The 13,749-nt window shown below is 37.4% G+C and overlaps 1 pseudogene; it reads right to left on the minus strand.

Annotated features, from left to right (window-relative positions):
• The window catches only part of LOC114009109 (chromobox protein homolog 1-like), a 169,445-nt pseudogene extending 155,910 nt beyond the window's left edge, over positions 1-13,535 (minus strand).
• Between the last annotated feature and the right edge of the window lie 214 nt (positions 13,536-13,749).

Below are 13,749 nucleotides of genomic sequence, written 5' to 3' on the forward strand. Positions count from 1 at the left end.
TATATATATATATATATATATACGCATATATACGAATTGGAAATTTTATACAATTGGGATAAAATATTCTAAAGAGGATATATTTATAGACACAGGAAATCATCATGCTGTTTTTCAGCCTGGAAAATGATTCTGATTTATGTAAATCGTTGAGCCATGTTGGTTTTTATATAAAGCAGAATAATCCAGATAAAAATTAATTTTTACTCAAACAGAAATAATAATGGTGTCACTAATAAATAGAATGTAAGGTATGCTTTAAAAAAATCAGGTCTTTGAATCTAGAAGGCCATACATTATATTTTATTGAGCCTATAATTTCTTTAAGCCACAGAACCACTGAAAATTTAACGAGTGTTTTTAAAAGACAACCTGAAATATATTGAGCAGTTTTGTGAAATAAAAAGTAGAAATGGGTAATAAAATGTGTACAAACTGGGTCTCTGCCCCATGGGCACTGATCTTTATAAGCTGATAATTGGATATAAGAATATAATTATACTGGTAGAATTCTGATCCAAGTTTTAATTAATTTGTTTATCTAATAGACACTCTCCAATTTAATGCATTTATGTCTTATTAACTCAGGCACATCAGCTCTTCATAGTGCTCAAATTGACTTCAGGTGAAAAGCTTTTCCTTTACAACAATGTCATAAAGACAGCAGTAGTTATGACAGAACTTTGCTTTCTTTTTTTGTTTTGTTTTGTTTTTAAGTTTCTGCCATAGGATGCTTGTGTTTGCTGGAGACACAGACATAGATAGACAGAAAGTGAGAAATCACTCCTTCCCCTTGGGGGATGGCCATGTCACAATCTCTTCTTCATCATTCTCCTCCAGAATTTTGGGCATGGTTGTACAAGTGCCCAGTGTGATTTTCAAGCTGTCTGGTCTAGAATTCTAACCATGGTTGGCTATGTGGGAATTCAGTGCCTTAGCTGCCATGCTACCTGCTGGCCCCTGATTTTTATTTTTGTTTGTTGTTTTGTTTTTGTTTTTGTTTGTTTGCTTGTTTGTTTTTTTAGAGAGGTTTTTGCTATAGGGCGCGTTCTCTCGCCAGAAAGACAGAGAAAGACAGAGAGACAGAAAGCGAGAAGTCACCCCCCAGGGGGGATGGCCACGCCACAATCCCTTTTCCTCCATTCTCCTCTTGGGATCTTGGGCACGCAAGCACATGTGCCTGATGTGAGTATTAAGCCACCGGGTCCGGGACATGAACCACGGTCGACTACATGGGAGTCCAGCGACATAGACATTACGCTAACTGCTGGTCCCCGATTTTGCTTTATTTAACCAATTATGTTTTCTAAAAGTTATGAACATATTTCACACTTTTCCCTTTAACTATGTGTTTGAGAATGTCCTGTACCTTAACCAATCTTGTTTTTCTCCTCCATAACTGAGATGTGAAACTTCTCACAATTTGGGATTAAAGACATCAGACTAATCTGATTAGAAAAGATCTTTCATGTGGACTTGAGCACAGTCTATTCCATTCCTAAAAAAGGATTCTCAATGATGCCCAACCTTTTTCTGTATTCAGGCTTGTGCAGATAGGATGACATTGGTTCTGGGAGATAAATTCCCAACTTTCATACATGACAGCTAGTTTAAGGCATAGTAAAACAACTACTGTGACTACTCATTCTCTTCCCAAGCATAACTGTAAAAATGTTCTATGACAGACTCGTATCAGAGAAACATGCCATTTTATTGATGGATATTATAGGGAGTGTTAAAGAAATCTGTGCACCTACTTCTCATCTAAAATAAGATTTAAGAAAATCTACTTTGCCCATATTACTTTCCTCCTGTATACTCCTGTTACTAAGAACTCAGATGCTTTTCATGCTTGCAAAGTCCATTTAATTTTTAAATGAAGGGAAGAACACTTAGAAGAGCAGTCGGAGCTGACGGAGTATTGTTAAAAAGAGATCATTTCTTCAGATACATCTGCTACTATCGTGGGAGCAATGTGTTGCAAGATAAGTTAATTACTGAAAGGATGTCATAACCAGCATAAAAAGAGATATTAAAAATCATATTTTCCATTGATTTGATAGACAAAAGATCTAAGTTGTTTTGTCTCATGCGAAGTATATTTTAAAACATATTTCTCCATGAAATTATCTTTATTTAAAAAAATGCTTTTATGCAATTTGTTTCTTAATAGTCTGCAAACACTTTATTATTTGCCATGAATATTCTATGAACCACTAAAGAATACTGCAATGTGGAGATGTTTCAAAAATCTGAGGCTCACTAATATTTTGTACTATTTAAGATTTAACTGAGACCTCATTATAGAAAACAGAAAAAAAATTCTAACATTCCTGTCATCGACACTTTAATATTTAAAAATATTAATTATGTTCCAAAACGTAATATTATTTGAAAACAAGACTTTTGTAACTGAGCTCCTTGAGAGCCACTGGAAATTACCTCTCAAAAGCAGAGGTTTAAATGTTTTATCATGCTGCTGATTAATCTTGAATGATATCACAGTTATGGCCATTAGTGACAGAAGAGCTATTTTAATGGTTCTTACAGTAAATTGGGAGATGCTTGTAGGTTGGAAATATGCAGCTCAGCCTTCATGGTTTTAGAGACTGTTGCACTATGGGTGCAACAAAATTAATCTTGGTTTCCTAATGTGCATGCACTTCTCTGCTGTTTAGGCTACACTGATGAATCTCATTCACATGGAGAGCCTAAAAATGTAATGAAGTCTTTTCTGTCCCTACTGTCTCCATGGAATAATTCTGGCCGTCAAGATGAGTTTAGACTTCTTTTTGCTGTTACGGTATTGTATGTTCACCCTTAATCTTAAATGACATCCTGAACAGAAAGTGAGAAAACAGAGAAAGCTTTGTCAGATTTGCAGAAGTGCTCTAATTCATTAGGCATCAAGGCTTCGTAATTTATATTTCACTAAAAATTACTAATTTGTACATTTCTGTAGTCATATTCTAAATCAAGTTTAGAGTTAAAACAGACTCACGGGAAAGAGAAAGTCTGAGTATCAAGAATATAACCTATCAGTGTTAGGACATTATTGTTAATTACAGTGAGACATATGGTTGTTCAAAGATAAGAAAAGTGTTGAACATATTGTGTGCGACTTAGGTCTTTAACAAGGTCTCCTTATCTTACACTCTGCCTATCCTGCAGTCTCTCTTGGTGCTTTGACGACTGAAAAAGAGATTCATTAATATACACATTAACATTAATGGGCAGCTAACACGGTCATTAGTGTCGTAGCTCAGGTGTTTGGAGAATTCAAGTGTAGTATCTTAACACGTCACCCAAATGAAGAGTAGAACAAAGCATTTCAGCAGCAATTCTGGTTATTTGGCTAGAATAGTTTTGTCATACATCTTTTGAAAGGCACACGAAATAGTGAATCAATCATTTCACCAAGATCAAACTGTCATGGATGGCATGCTGTTTTGAAAGTTGCCTTTTTTTGGTTTCAAGTTTAGACAATGCCGTTGAGGGCTTGGTTTTCTTTAGAATAATTGCATTTGACATAGAGTATCTTCCTGTCAATTCTTGAGAAAAGTGGAATGTTCAAATTTTACAAAGAAACTGATTTATCTCTAGTTTGAAAAACATTTAAGATATGGCTTAAGTAAGTGCTAAGTAATCAGACAATTGGTACCATGATTGTGAAAAAAATATTCCTATCGATGTAAATACAGAGACTGTCAACAGAACAGACTCGGAGAAGATGCCCAACCTTTTTCTGTATTCAGGCTTGTGCAGATAGGATGACATTGGTTCTGGGAGATAAATTCCCAACTTTCATACATGACAGCTAGTTTAAGGCATAGTAAAACAACTACTGTGACTACTCATTCTCTTCCCAAGCATAACTGTAAAAATGTTCTATGACAGACTCGTATCAGAGAAACATGCCATTTTATTGATGGATATTATAGGGAGTGTTAAAGAAATCTGTGCACCTACTTCTCATCTAAAATAAGATTTAAGAAAATCTACTTTGCCCATATTACTTTCCTCCTGTATACTCCTGTTACTAAGAACTCAGATGCTTTTCATGCTTGCAAAGTCCATTTAATTTTTAAATGAAGGGAAGAACACTTAGAAGAGCAGTCGGAGCTGACGGAGTATTGTTAAAAAGAGATCATTTCTTCAGATACATCTGCTACTATCGTGGGAGCAATGTGTTGCAAGATAAGTTAATTACTGAAAGGATGTAATAACCAGCATAAAAAGAGATATTAAAAATCATATTTTCCATTGATTTGATAGACAAAAGATCTAAGTTGTTTTGTCTCATGCGAAGTATATTTTAAAACATATTTCTCCATGAAATTATCTTTATTTAAAAAAATGCTTTTATGCAATTTGTTTCTTAATAGTCTGCAAACACTTTATTATTTGCCATGAATATTCTATGAACCACTAAAGAATACTGCAATGTGGAGATGTTTCAAAAATCTGAGGCTCACTAATATTTTGTACTATTTAAGATTTAACTGAGACCTCATTATAGAAAACAGAAAAAAAATTCTAACATTCCTGTCATCGACACTTTAATATTTAAAAATATTAATTATGTTCCAAAACGTAATATTATTTGAAAACAAGACTTTTGTAACTGAGCTCCTTGAGAGCCACTGGAAATTACCTCTCAAAAGCAGAGGTTTAAATGTTTTATCATGCTGCTGATTAATCTTGAATGATATCACAGTTATGGCCATTAGTGACAGAAGAGCTATTTTAATGGTTCTTACAGTAAATTGGGAGATGCTTGTAGGTTGGAAATATGCAGCTCAGCCTTCATGGTTTTAGAGACTGTTGCACTATGGGTGCAACAAAATTAATCTTGGTTTCCTAATGTGCATGCACTTCTCTGCTGTTTAGGCTACACTGATGAATCTCATTCACATGGAGAGCCTAAAAATGTAATGAAGTCTTTTCTGTCCCTACTGTCTCCATGGAATAATTCTGGCCGTCAAGATGAGTTTAGACTTCTTTTTGCTGTTACGGTATTGTATGTTCACCCTTAATCTTAAATGACATCCTGAACAGAAAGTGAGAAAACAGAGAAAGCTTTGTCAGATTTGCAGAAGTGCTCTAATTCATTAGGCATCAAGGCTTCGTAATTTATATTTCACTAAAAATTACTAATTTGTACATTTCTGTAGTCATATTCTAAATCAAGTTTAGAGTTAAAACAGACTCACGGGAAAGAGAAAGTCTGAGTATCAAGAATATAACCTATCAGTGTTAGGACATTATTGTTAATTACAGTGAGACATATGGTTGTTCAAAGATAAGAAAAGTGTTGAACATATTGTGTGCGACTTAGGTCTTTAACAAGGTCTCCTTATCTTACACTCTGCCTATCCTGCAGTCTCTCTTGGTGCTTTGACGACTGAAAAAGAGATTCATTAATATACACATTAACATTAATGGGCAGCTAACACGGTCATTAGTGTCGTAGCTCAGGTGTTTGGAGAATTCAAGTGTAGTATCTTAACACGTCACCCAAATGAAGAGTAGAACAAAGCATTTCAGCAGCAATTCTGGTTATTTGGCTAGAATAGTTTTGTCATACATCTTTTGAAAGGCACACGAAATAGTGAATCAATCATTTCACCAAGATCAAACTGTCATGGATGGCATGCTGTTTTGAAAGTTGCCTTTTTTTGGTTTCAAGTTTAGACAATGCCGTTGAGGGCTTGGTTTTCTTTAGAATAATTGCATTTGACATAGAGTATCTTCCTGTCAATTCTTGAGAAGAGTGGAATGTTCAAATTTTACAAAGAAACTGATTTATCTCTAGTTTGAAAAACATTTAAGATATGGCTTAAGTAAGTGCTAAGTAATCAGACAATTGGTACCATGATTGTGAAAAAAATATTCCTATCGATGTAAATACAGAGACTGTCAACAGAACAGACTCGGAGAAAGCATTTTAGATTAGTTATTATCTTTGTGCATATTGAAGCTTTTCTAAGCTGATATGAAGTTAACCCCTGATATGATCTTCTTCAGCAAATTTAAATTTTCAATGTTCACCAGTTTAAACTGATGAAAAGAAATGCTAGACTTGTCTGAATTATCTAAAGAAAGATAACTATACATGTGTATGTGGATATCCAAAATATATGTCCAGGAGATTTCTTGCATTGGTAAATTTATTTGTACGTTAAGAAATTGAGGGCACTGTTCTAATAAAGGGGAAATATACTGGGATCAATAGACACAAGCTCCCCAGCCTCGTGAACATTACGTTCTAGTGGAGGACTCAGAAAACAAGAAAACAAATATATAATCTCACACCAGGTGTATAAGGAAGCCAAGATAAAGTGAGTAAATAAAAAAATAAAGATTGCCATATTGTAGACAAGAAGACCATGGAAGACCTCCAGGAAGAGGCAATCTTTATACAGAGACTGGAGGAAACTGAGAAAATAATACATCCAATGAAACAAACGATAAACTCATCTTCTACAGGGTTTATGTACACACATTACTCTGCTTTGCTCATCATGGTTTCTAGGCCTATGAGTGATGTAAAATATATTTAAAATAGTTTATTCCCTTAATAGAGTTAAATATTGTTTCTATAATCTTGATTGTATACTCAACTTGTTATAGGTCTCTTCATCAGTGACAGAAGCTAAAAAAATGTTAAAAACTCAGTTGAATTGTATTTAGATACTGTGCTTCCATTCAAATATTTTCCCTGTTTCTTTTATGATCACAGATTACAGAAGTCAAAATGTACCTTCAAGCCCCTTTAGATACCATCGTTAGTGCACTGTATTCCTTTCGCAGATGGTGGCTCGGATCAATAAATATGGTGTGTGTGTATGTGTGCACTTGCCCATTTTTTTGGAGAGTTTTTTTTTCCAATAGGGCGCGTGTACTTGCCGGATAGAGAGAGAGAGAGACAGAGACACAGAGAGACAGACAGCGAGAAATCACCCCCTAGGGGGATGGCCATGCCGCAATCCCTTCTCCTCCATCCCCCTCTTGGGATCTTGGGCACGCACATACATGCGCCCGGTGTGAGTTTTAAGCCACCGGGTCTGGGACGCGAACCGTGGTCAACTACATGGGAGTTCAGCGACATAGCCATTACGCTAACTACTGGTCCCTGCACTTGCTCTTTTTTTGAAAAGAATACTGCTTTTTTTGGGGGGGGAGGTGCTTCCAGCTTTCCTTTTCATTCTGTGCATAAAGTGTACATATTTTATAAAACTGCTCTGGAATATTATTCAGTTTCTGTTTGTAGTTCTGATCCTTGTGCTGTCACTTTCCTCATTGATTAAAGAATACTCTCTTTTAGCGAAAGCTCCAACTTCCCTACCACGATGGGTGCTCATTGAAAGCAGCACATTACCTTCAGCTCAGAGAAACTGAATCCTGCATCTAATCCGTGCATCTCTATGCTACAAGATTCGAAGTTGGCCTTCAGAGAGATAACTTTGTTCCTTTATGTCTTCTTATGAGTACCTTCTTCCTTGAGATATAAGTCCCAGTTTTCCTAGTTATAAAGGCTTCTTTTTTAAAAGATTCCCATAAGATGGCCATGTATTTGCAGAGGAGAAGGACAATTTGTAAAATGATCTCTCAGTAATGTCTCAATAAACTGAAGAAAAGGGACATTCAGCCTATAACCACAAAGAACCAAATTCTGCCAACAACTAGAATGAACTTAGAAGAGGCTTTCTCCCCAGAGCCTCCTTGTAAAGAGCACAGCTTGGTCAACACCTTCATTTCACCCATGTGAGACCTTGAACTCAAGTGCAAGACATACTGTACCAGACTCATGACCCAAGAAACTATGAGCTGAAGAACAAATATTGTTTTCAGCTACTATGTTTGTGATCATTTTTTACACTTGAAACAGAAAAACTAAAATCATTCTCAAAACGTGGCTACCTTACACTAAAATCAGTATATATTTTGGAAGAATGTCAGAACTAATATTTTTCTAGCAAGCACTGTGTATTAGTGATATCAAGTAGAGATTTCACATTTTCATACATGGTCATATTATTTCTATTTATTTGTATTTAGATGTGGAGAAGCATTAATAGTGACCACAGCCTGAGACTAGCAGTTAGTGTAATGACTATGTTGCTGGACTCCCACGTAGTCGACCACGGTTCGAGTCCCGGACCCGGTGGCTTAAACTCATGCCAGGCGCATGTGCGTGCGTGCCCAAGATCCTGAGAGGAGAATGGAGGAGAAGGGATTGCGGCATGGCCATCTCCCCTGTGGGTGATTTCTTGTGGGTGATTTCTTGCTTTCTGTCTCTCTGTCTCTCTCTGTCTTTCTGGCGAGTGCACACACCCTATAGCAAAAACTTCTCCAAAAAAAGAAGAAGAAAATAGTGGCCACAGCCTGATAGAATGGTATACTAGTGGTGCAGTTAGTCATTATTTGGAAGTTTATAGTTTGGGGCCGCCAAGCGGCATGGTAGTTAAGGGTGCTGGACTCCCACATGGCCGACCATGGTCCGAGTTCTGGACCTGATGGCTTGCCTTCTCACTTTCTCTCTCTCTCGCTCTCATTCTGTCCCTCTCTCGTTAAATTAAAATAAATAAAGTTAAAATAAAATTATAAAAAAAAGAAGTTTATAGTTTGAAATATGCAGTAGTTACTTTTGTGAGTGTTCCATTTTAAAATATTAGCCATTATTTTGTTTTGTTTCCGCTAACCATTTACAGTTGGTACTAGCTTAATTACTTAAGTTATTACCACATAGAACAGCTTCTAAAATAGAAAGGATTTTAGTTATTTATAAACTTGGAAGGTGCCTGGGAGCATACCTTCTTTACCCTTGGACAGCATATATCTATTTATAGAAATTGCCTTAATAAATCCAATGTTTCTCCTTCACACTTGCCAATCATTATTTTTTTAAATCGAACCACCAGTGTTGAGAGAAAAAGACAGATTATTTGTTGGTGATACAGATTCTGTTCTGCGTCTATAACCAGCTTGAAAGACAGGATGTGTCTTAACCGAACACTGTTTTGCTTCTGTAAGCTGCTTGCGAGACAGATTGCTGGTCTCTAAAGGACATGGTGATGTGGTTTTTGAACTGGAGAAGATTGCAAGAACTAAGAGCACGAGCTGTCTAGCAACCTTTCTGCAACGTTTCCTTTTCTGCAACACCGGTAGCCCCTGACCAATGTACCTACCCTCCCCCAACCAGAAACCAATATAACTTCCTACCCCTCCCCAAGTTGGGGTCCAGAGTTGAGAGCCTGAGCTCCTCTGGGTCTACAGGCATAATAAACCTGAGTTCTCCTACTCTCTGAGTGGTGCTTGGTTTCTTGGTGGCTTGTCTTGCAACACTGGTATTTCAAAATAAGATTATGTTATCTTGGACTCATAGGTGGCATGGTGATCGGAGCACTGGACTCCCGTATGGCCGACTGCAGTTCAAGTCCCAGACCTGGCAACTTTATTTCTAACTTTCCCTCTCTCTCTGTTTCTGTCTCTGTTTGGTTAAATTAAAAAAATATAATAAGGGACCAGCAGTTGGCATAATGGCTATGTCGCTGGACTCCCTCCCACATAGCCGACCGCGGTTCAAGTCCCGGATCCAGTGGCTTAAATTTATGCCAGGCGCGTGTGCGTGTGTGCCCAAGATTCCAAGAGGAGAATGGAGGAGAAGGGATTGCATCATGGCCATCCCCCCTGGGGAGTGATTTCTTGCTTTCTATCTCTCTATCTCTCTTTGTCTAGCAGGCACATGTGCCCTATAGCAAAAACCTCTCCAAAAAAATAATAATAAATAAAATTAAATAAAACAAACTTAAGAAACAAATATAAATGTCTCGGTTATGCCCTTTTGTACAATCAGAAAAGTTTTCCCAGAAGGTGAGCATTTTCTTCTTCATTTTCAACTAAGCCTCAAAATACATTAGTATTGGTAATTTCAGTTAAATTGATAGAAAACTTGCTTCTAGTGTTTTAACTAATTTTCGCAAATTTCAGTTAACACAGTGTGAAACTCTTACACTAAATTGCTTGAGGACTCTTGAAGCTTAAGTGATCTAATTTACACATCTTATCCCAGCAGAGTTATGTATATCATCATATCCATTTGGAATTAGGTTGATGACACTTTTATTATTTGCCTGTACAAAATGTGTGTACTAATATCGCCTTTAATTTAAGTGTTGTGTATTGGGGTATATTTTACATGAATATATGTAATACAAGCATATAGATACATAACCTTAGCACGTTAAGCCAAACATTATCAACCGTAGCAAGCTAACAAAAATACTTCTAAACTATTTCTATTTTTAAGTGCCGATAACTGCAATGAATAAGGAAATAAATGAGTGTAGTAGTTTATTCCATCATCAATTATCTAAAAACAGATATCTTATATGGCAATTAAAATAAAACCCTATGCTTCTCAAAGTTATTGAAAAGCAAGCACAAGTTATGGAAAAGACACACAGTTAAATTTCTCTGCGGTCCAACTTGTCTTCTCCCTCAAAACATATTTGTCCTTCGTTAATAAATCCCATTCCAGCTTGAAATTCTTTGGCCAGCAGATGGCAGAACAGTTATATCAGTAGTCTCCTACATGGCCAACTGCAGTTTGAGTCTCAGACCTGGTAGCTTCAAAATCACATTGGGTGCATGTGTGCACGCCCAAGATCCCAGGAGAAAAATGGCAAAGGGATTGCAGTATGGCCACGGCAGGGGTTATTTCTTACTTTCTCTTTCACTGTCTCTGTCTCTCTCTCCATTGACCACACGTGCTCTAAGGAAAAGAGAGGGACCAGCAGATGGTATAATGGTTACATCCCTGGACATAGTTGACTGTGGTTCCAGTCCTGGACCTGGTGACTTAAAAAGTCACACTGGGCATGTGTGCATGCTTCCCCAAATCCCAAGAAAATGGAGGAGAAGGGATTGAGGCATGGCCATCTCCACTTCAGGGCGGGGGGAGGAGAGTTTTTGCTTTCTGTATCTCTATCTCTTCAGTGAGAGCATGTGCCCTATAGCAAAAATATCTAAAAAAAAAAAAGAAAAAAAAAGAAAGAAAAGAAAAGAAAATCTCTTTCTTGTGTTGTTTTTTAACTTTTCCCCAGAACACTCCTACTACGAAGGCTGCCATTTTATTAGTCATTCCTGAAATTCAAATTTTAGTCTCTTTAGGGAAACAATGGCTATGTGGGGACCAGCAGGTGGCGTGGTGGTAAAAGTGCTGGACACTCCCACACGGCCGACCAGGGTTCAAGTTCTGAATCTGGTAGCTTGCTTTCACACTTCCTCTCTCTCTCACTTTCATCCTCTGTCTCTCTCTGGTCAAATTAAAAAATAAATGAATGAATAAATAAAATAAAATAAATAATTTTTTTAAAAAAGAAACAATGGCTATGTTAATTTTAGAACACTGAAGGCTACATACATATATATGCACCTACACACAAATAATATATATGCTTCAAATATGTATAGTTTTATTATATATATATTTAGATTGTTGATGTAGGGCATATGTGCTCACCAGAGACAGACAGAAAGAGACAGAGAAAGAAAGAAGAAAGAAAGAAAGAAAAAGAGAGAGAAAAATCACCCCCCAGAGGGCTGGCCATGGGCAATCTCTTCTCCTCCATTTTCCTCTTGGAGAATGGGCAAGTGTGTACATGCACCTGACATGTTTTTCAAGTCACCATGTCTGGATCTTGAACTGTGGAGTTTGCTATATGGGATCAAGCCACCTTAACCACCATGCCACCTACTGGGCCCTTATTATAAAATTTGAAAAAGCAGTTTATCTATATCCATTGTGTCCAGTCATACGGTGTCATTAATTAATATCCACTAATTCTCCAAACAATATTCTATAATGGGGAATTCACTCACATTTTGGGGTTCTTGTACTGAGGTTCAAGTAAGCCTGGACATATCTGGGAAACCAATAGAATATCGTGGATAGGCAGTATGGAGGATCCTTCTTCAAGGAAAGCAAACCTACAGGAAGAATGAAGAGAGGAGAATATAATGTTTATGACAGCAACATAACCTGTCCAAGCAAGCAAAATTCCATAGGAATCAAATGTGTATGAGATTTCTTGAGAGTGTTCCTTAGAGAATCCCTGAAAATACTAGGTGAGAGTTACTATCTAGAGTTTTAGAGTTCTTGTATCAACTATTTAGAGCTACTGGCTAGAGAAGTTGTGTTTCTGAGGTTAATACTTCCTTTTTGATTAACGCAGGCTAGTAGGGCCTATTTATATACTTGTATATATATATATATGCACATTTTACTATTGAGCACGTGCCCTCACCAGAGAGGCAGAACGTGAGAAATCACCCTCTGGAGGGATTCCTTCTGCTTCTTTCTCCTCTCAGAATTTTAGGCAATGCACATGTGCCCAGCATGAATTTCAAGTCTCCCAGTCTGGGACTCGAATTGTAGTCAGCCATGTGAGAGTCCAGTGACATAACCATTACACCATCTGCTGGTCCCAGTATTACATGGTTTTCTATGCAAGAATGCATCGAAACTTTTCTGACATAACCCTGAACACATTGGTGTGTAGGTGTCCGTGATCCAGAGCTGGCTGAAGTTGGGGAGTGAGATGAGCCAGGAAGACATTACCAGGGATGTTGTCTCTCTCTCTTTCTCTCTTTCTGTCTCTCTTGCTCATGGAAGAAGTAAATAAATAAACTTAAAAAAAACATTGAGTTACTATCCGTTAAAGTGGTATTCTGGTCATTTATATGCCCTGAAGTACCCATCACCATGATTGACAGGTAGTGGTTACTTAGTAAATGTCTGAAAACAAGAGCGATTGAGTGAGTGAACGAATGAGTAATTTAAGGCGGTCTTGTGACTGACACTGCGGTAAATACTAGGCTCTTGCAGTGCAGATTTTGCTTTCTTTGTTAGGCATCCCTGTGATTAAACTGAGAAAATATGTAGGGACATACATCTAAAATAGCCTATAAATCGTTCCCAGGAGATCAAAGAAATATTCCTGTATAAGACCTAGATGAAATTCACGAGGCTGGAAGAATGATGAAATGAGAAGATCAGTCAGTCAAGTGTGGGAGAAAGTAATTAGGGCTGGAGAAGAGTGGCACTATTAGACTACAGAAGGGTGAACTGAAGAATATTAAGAACCTAGAAAATAAAACGCTTATGACAGGACTACTATATCAGAGTCAAGAGGGAGAGCAAAGATAGATCGGGACTGAGTTCATCATAGCCCACGACAAGCAGTGGGGACTGGCTTTACATCAACAGTATTTATCGAGTCCCTACTATGTGTGCCAAGAGAAAAGTCTAACTAGGCACTGGGTAACAAATAAAGAAGTGATTATGAGAGCTGACAAATAGCAAGTGAGAGATGAAGCTCTACAGATTTAATGTGACTTATCTTGCACACAGACTTTGCAGCATCCCCAAATGTGATTTTGTCAGATCTGATTTGTGGCAAGATATGGTCTTGTTCATTGTAGTCACTGGTATCCCTGCTGAGAGTCATTTTCTGTGCTGGATTTACCATCGCAGGGACCAGAACTATAGAAAAATGAGTATTTGTTGTTGCTAGATGGAATTGGTCATGGAGCAGGGACTAACAATATACTCACCTGCATGTTGAAAGTGCTGTGGAAAGAAGGGTTCTTTGGAGGGCATTGTCATATACTATTGTCCATCATTTGTGCATTTAGTTTATGTGAAATATTTTTTTAAACCCAACTTAGGAGCTATTCAGAACC

Source organism: Tupaia chinensis, unplaced genomic scaffold, assembly GCF_000334495.1.
Source record: "Tupaia chinensis unplaced genomic scaffold, TupChi_1.0 Scaffold000005_1, whole genome shotgun sequence".
Taxonomy (NCBI): domain Eukaryota; kingdom Metazoa; phylum Chordata; class Mammalia; order Scandentia; family Tupaiidae; genus Tupaia; species Tupaia belangeri.